This window comes from Atta cephalotes, assembly GCF_000143395.1.
Source record: "Atta cephalotes unplaced genomic scaffold scaffold00076, whole genome shotgun sequence".
Classification (NCBI taxonomy): Eukaryota; Metazoa; Arthropoda; class Insecta; order Hymenoptera; family Formicidae; genus Atta; species Atta cephalotes.
In genome coordinates, this window is record NW_012130140.1 from 682,506 (window position 1) to 689,711 (window position 7,206).

Consider the following 7,206-nt stretch of genomic DNA (forward strand, 5'->3'; position numbering starts at 1 on the left):
ACACACACACACACACACACACACACACACACACACACACACACACACACACACACACACACACGTGCGAGATTTACATATATGCGTAAGATATCCGGGATGTTCCTCTCTTGTAATCTTTCACCCACAGATAGTACAATCCGAACCAAGAAGACTAATAATCATTTCGAAATGAGTAGTGATATTAATAAATACTTAATTTTGCATAAACTTTTAAAATTACAGCAAAAACAAAGATTATAACAAAATGGCTATTTAAATGTTCGTTCAAAGAAACCGATACATCGAAAAATTTACGGTCCAAAAGCTGCACAATTTGTAACAGCCTGTACACACATCCGTACATGGCATGTATATGCTGAGGTAATGAGAATATGTACCAAGGAATGCCCAGAAACAAGATAGTCGAGATGCGCTTTGCGGGTGCAGGAGATCACGGAAGTAGCTGAGAGCACGTGCTGTCACAGTGCGCTCGTTGGCATCGCTAACTGCTGCACTATCATCACATCGCATTCTGCTTACGAATGTGTATGCTTACGAATATCTTGCTGCGAAGCGAGGCATGTGATTATCTGGAATTTTATGGCATCACCGACGGAAATAAATGATGTATCTATGGCCGCCATTCAATTTACGCTAACAACGCTTTGTAGAATCATTTTATCCATGATGAAATTAGACAAGATGCTGTATTCCCGACAAGGCTCGGTCTTATTTCAAATAAATTTATTTAAAATATACATTTTAAATAAAAAAAAATTAAACAGTTATTTAGTATTTATTATTTAAAATAACATCTTTTGACCTATATTTCTTATTTAATATTTTAAATAAGTTTGGAACTTATTTTATATTTTTTATTTCAAATCAATAAGTCATATCAGTTATTTTACCGACTCCTATGATTTTATATTTTAAATAAGTTTCTGGAACTTATTTTATATTTTTTATTTTAAATAAGTTGCATAAGTTATTTTACCAAGCCCTGGTTCCCGAAGATGCGCAGTAGCAAAATAATGGCGTCCACATATTTCGCCCCTAAATGTTGATATGAATGTAATGTTTGATGATTCGATTTTATTTTTTTTGAGTTTTTATACAATATATTTGACATATCGTATTAAAACATATATTTGACATCTTAGAAAAATGAAAGTCGCGCTAACATTTTTCAGGGATTTGCGATTTTTGATTAGTCGTGCCGCCATATTATGCGTAATAAAACACTTTATCTACTTCCACCATGATTTCATCCTTTCATCATCAACTTGGAATTTGCGTTATTTATGTAATTTCGATTTATATTTTATATCGATAAGGACCTGAATTGAAACATATATTTTATTCGTTTTGTTATATTCACACGAAAATAAAGAATTTTCTGTGCATCCGAACAGCTGATGTAGACTTTGATAGGCTTTTTTACATTTTTCACTGATTTCATCCTTGTTGTTTATCAAATTTTAACAAGGATAAATAATGTTCATGAGTTGTGAGCGTGAAACCGCGATCTATGTATATCTTTCGATTTCACTATTACTTTAGTTAATGAGATAAGAGACTTGAATTAAGTTTGATCACTTGAGACAATTGAAACAAGTGTATCAACTGGAATCATACGAAAAATTCACACTCTATAACATGAGGCGTAAATCCAAGTTCGCACAAAATATTGATATACAAAAATTTTTTGTTTGATATTTTAAATATATCTATGTAATCTGTAGTAACTCTTTTAGGTACATTTTATAATACAAACATTATCAATTTAATTGCGGTATAATTTAAAGCATAAAATAACGCAAGAGTTTATAACGTATTATACATCATAGCTGCAACTCATTAGCATCATTATTATTCATAGGTTGTCATTATCAACTCGCTTATAACGAATAAAATTATTATGCATTATGCGCGCTCTCTAAAATTTAACTGATCTCATTAGGGATTATCGCAGTGGTCTGATAATTCGAAATTCTGATTCATCAGAAGCGAATAGCACACTATTAACTTTTTGTGTGGTATCGCATTGATAGTGTCAAATTGCAACTTGTACATTTTTAACGCTGCGTAGCGAAGCAATCGAGTCTCAAGTTAAAATTACATTGTGGCACGCACTTGGGCAAGAAAGTTGAATACGAAGGAGCTACTCCTTGTCATACGCAAGCCACGCGGCGTGAAAACGGATGGAAACCCACGGGATGCGTTGCGCCATCAAGGAAATTCACAGAAGAGACTCTAACATCTCTCGTGTCCTTTCTGTGATATATTCTCCGCGAATTGTAAAAAGATACCATCACCGCACTCCGTAATAAGAAGCGTCGCCCTGTCGTGGATATGTTTTGCATGACAGAACCATCCAGGATGCTGATGTCGAGCGGCAAACGCTAAATAACGGAGAACACGCAATCTCTTACGCTCTTCGCGATTCACGACGGCGTTTCCCGCGCGAGTTTGCCACTACTCATGTAAAGAGCTCTTCAAGATTACGGTTATAACGCGTGTTCAGGTGAAAAGTTTTCTCGACGTGTTTCTCTTGCGAATAAAATAGAATAAAATTCTCGCGCATCTTATGCAGATTCATCAAAATGAGTTTTCACCAGACAATGCGTAAACTCAGCTCGATTTAAAGACCTATTGTCCAATGTTCACTTCGCGTGTATTTCACTTAGCTGTATATCCCATTACCATTGCTCATTTCAATTTCACCTCGCGAAGAAATGTCGCGCGACTCTAACCGAGCTTAAATCGGCTTAAGACGGCTTACGGAGTGTACATGACGACGTTTCTGTCTTGGACGGATCACTCGTGAAGAGACTCCTCGTCGTGTATTGATCCTTCTGTCGAGTATTCCCGACGCTGCCTCAATTTAAATGGCAATTATCCGTGAGTGGAAAAAGTCGTTAGATTAAAAGTTATAACTACGATCGAGTGGCTGCGGGTATACAGTCGATTAGGCGTGTTTCGCGACTCCGAAATGGATTAACGGAAAATTGCTTCCGTCGAATCTGCACACGCCGGTTATAAACGCATGCAAGATTATATCGAATTTTTGTCCATTGTGAGAAATACTTGTTTATGGTCAAATAAAATTTATATTTATATATATAATTATATTATTAAAATTACATATTTTTGGAATTGCAATTTACGAAACGTGCAATTGATGCGGCACGCTTTGCGTACCCTACAATTGGAATACTCTTCCGTGCGATAAGTTCATTAAAAGATTCGAGCGTTCGATCGTAGGAGCTGCAAAGACGGGTTAAGCTTAACTTCCGGTACAGAAATGGTCGCCTAATGGCGGTAACTAAGTGGTACTTTAGTGCCATAATTAATAGTAACGTTTAGTGTCCCGTTGTAACGATAAATGTTGTAATTAGAGTAGCGCGAGTAGTTAGATACGCGTGCACGGTATATTAGCGTTCTGTAACAGCTTGTTGTACACGCCGTTCGCCTTTCTAGTATGTTTATCCGTATGCATCTGGCACACAATAACTACTTGTGTGAATCGCACGACTATGTGATCGTCCTAACGAAACGCGTTTAACCAAGAGTAATCCGATTATGAGATTAATTATGGTCCGATTAACGACATTCTTTATACCGTAAAATTAACGTTGTTAATAAACCGGAGTATTGATACCTGTAATATTGCTATTAAACCCGTTTACACGCGACACACGTTTGGAGTATAATTCTTTCAAAAACGCGTTTGCAGTCCGATCACATTAAATTATCCAATTTATCGTATGGTTCAACAGACATTAATTAAATCTAAAGGACATGCATTGTGTCCTTCTTTCGCAAAATACAATTATTCGTTCGAAAGATAGATATTTTAAGCTGTATTCCGCAATACCGTGATTTCATCAGCAATTAGAGTCAAATTAATTTAATAATTATTCTCTGGCAATGAGATAAAATATGAATTCATTGTGGATACAACTATGTATGTACATTGATACTCAAGTGCTCGTGTGTGTGTGTGTGTGTGTACACACACACACACACACACACACGCGCGCGCGCGCGCGCGCGCACGCACATATATATATATATATATATATATATACACTGATATATATAGATTTTAGCATTTCATCAATGTAAAAAGGATAAAATATCACTTTTTAAAATTATTTTTATTTTTCAACTATTTAGCATTAAAAGTTTATTTATATAAAACCATCGCGCGATAGTTACTTTTAATTATAGTTACTTGAATACTGTAACAGCACAAGAAAGAAAGTGGATGCTTTTGCCATCAGAGATGTTTGCATAAAACATTGGCCAACTATTACTACGGACGGCTGTTTAATCATCTTGGTGTACAATTTAATCACGTAACGAACAGGACGACGAGCTACCGGCTCTTATACGCTTGGAACAAGGACTGGCCAGGACGTGTTTCGTAAACCTCGTAAACGTGGCTCGGCCATTATAGTCCACTGCGAGTCCAAATTTCACGCTCGATAAACAGCGAGCACCATCGCCCGCGCGTGTATCCGGCAATACCTGCGCTTGCGAGCTCGACTAGGGTTAACGCCGGCGTACAAAAAGAAATATCGGAATGTAACCCCGGAATCAGTTCGCCGATCAATTGCAGCGATTGTCGTTACAGGAATCCACGGTGCGGTGGATAGAATTGAAAGGGCTTTTGCCATCCGGTTAGAAATTGGAGGAAATCCGCGATGCAACGGATTGTACATGTAGGCTGCATAACTACGATTACCTTTTGCGGCTAACTAAATGGACTCGAACGTTATTGTGATTATCGTTTCCTTACACGGCCAAGTTCTGAACGCAATTACGAAGCGCGGTACAATCAACCACAACGGGTTTAACGCGAATATAATTCCCCGCCCCTATTCTGATGCGGTTCTGTTTGCGCGACTCGTTTTAATAAAGTGCAAATTCCGCGCGGTTGGAACTCATAACTCTGTCCCCAGTGTCCCACTGACTCTCCCTCCTGCCAACGCGTATCCTCTCGTCCCGGTACCTCGAGACATATTCCTAGAACGTGACTGCAATAATTGTACTCTATTACTAGCCCAAATTATACCAAATTATACGTTGCTTCTCCTACGCTTCTCTTAATCAAGAAATAATTTCTCATTTATCTATTTCGCAAAGAAAAAAAAACACGCGCGCGCGCACATCTGGAAATGTATGCAATGAAATGAAAAAAAAAAGAAAAGAAAATGGAACTTTTAAAATCTTTCTACAGCTTACCTTTCCCATCACCGAGTTCTTTTGCACGCTGCGCCCCGAGTGTTGCAGAGGAAGTACAAACCAGCCACCAAAACGTACGCAGCAACATCATTATCACTTTACCGTAGATATTATGTTCACGAGATGTGCTTTGTTACTCGTCTCTTTGTATTTGTGTGTCTTGCAGAACGCGTTACGCTTCTACCATTCGGAGCTTTGACGTTTTGGCAGGCGCGAAAGACAATGAAGATGTGTGACCTCAGTGTCGAGCATCTGCGCGAAACTTAAAAACTTACTATCATAACGAGCTCGCACGTTATAGAAATATACATTGCTTTCAAGTAAACAACTTTGTGATCAAATGGTAACAGAATTAATACGAAAGTTGCTGAATCAAATTGTAGACCGTCAGAGTTCGCGTAATTAAATTCTTTGATTGCCTCGAAGAAAATATTGCCGAGTCAAATATCAAACATCTTGAAAATCTAGAGGAGATAGACGAGCTATGAAAGAGCGAAGCAGATTAAGGAGATATACGAGATAATATATTAACGATAATATATTTTGTCGATTTGGATTTAGCAATTAAGGAATGAACGTACTTTTAGTTGAAGCTATCTTTCCTTCTGTAGATGTGTGTTCTTTTTTGTAAACAATTTTTTCAGGAACTAGTACTAAACGGATCAATCTATTTTCATCAAATCGTTTCACAGATCGGAAGTGTCCGATCTCTCTCGTTCTTCATTCGAAGAAATTGGCTCGTCGATAATATAAGTAGTCACCACTCAGACCGAACTTCTTGGTCAGATGTTATTCAGACTTTGACCACGGTGACGAGGGTCTTGTATATACGCGACCTAGCCAAGAGTTCAATTGACCTATGGAACCCTTAATAAAGTTGATATTCCTCAGGGTACGAAAGTAATAGATAGAGGGAAAGAATAAAACTCCCTTGCGGACAAAGAGGAGCAATCGTACAAAATTCTCGATGCTCAATTATGTTTCTTATATGATTCGTTGCTATACCAGGCATACACACGACGAAGAAAAAAAAAACAAGAATTCGAAATGTTAATTATACGACACTACTGAATGATTTTATTAATAATAAAAATGAGATTGGAATATGATTAATAAACTTTTACTAAAATTACTAAGGAAATTGCGAGTTGGAATTTGAGAAAAAAGTAGAAGTACGCAGATACCGCAAGGAAAAAAAACTCTAAGAAATGAACGGGAAAGTCACGAATTACGTCTTTCTCGCTTGAGATAACAAGGGAAAATCGCTGTTTCTTCGATTCACTCTTTGCGCTAATTCTCGGCGAACCTTTCGAACTTTGGGCAACTGACTGGACCGACGAGCGACGAATAGTGTGAGTGTGTCAGTGCGTGTTATATATAATATATGTACGTATGTAGGTGTGCGCGTGTATGTACGCCCTTATATATATCCAGCACTGATTACGAATACGAGTGCAGATGTGTACGCGTGCAATTCCGTCTGGACCGAAACTGAGCGACGAGCATGCGGCGCGCGAACACGAATGCCCGGCGTGCAAGCCGAGACTGCGCCCTCCAACGTTTCTCCATAATACACGTACACTCCTTCCCTCTCTCCCTAAACGCCCGTTCTCCCGCTACCGGCGGCACCCCTTGCCGTACACTAACCTCTTTCCCCTGCGACCGAGACCGCCGCCCCTGACTTACCTCGAGAGTGCAATATCCATCCTCTCTCTCCTCTCGTTATCCTTCCTCCCGCATCTCCTCGATAATTCCAGATTTCTACAGCTGACCGAGATACAAACCGAGCGTTCGATTCCTGTGCGATCGCATTCTTCAGGATGGTAGGAACTAATATTGTGTTTTTTTATATACATTATCGTTTCCTATAATACACTCATTATTACTGATTTTAAAATATATTGTTTTTAATTAAAAACTTACTTAAATTTAAATAAGAAAGAATACAAGTCTTTACCTATACAGCGATGA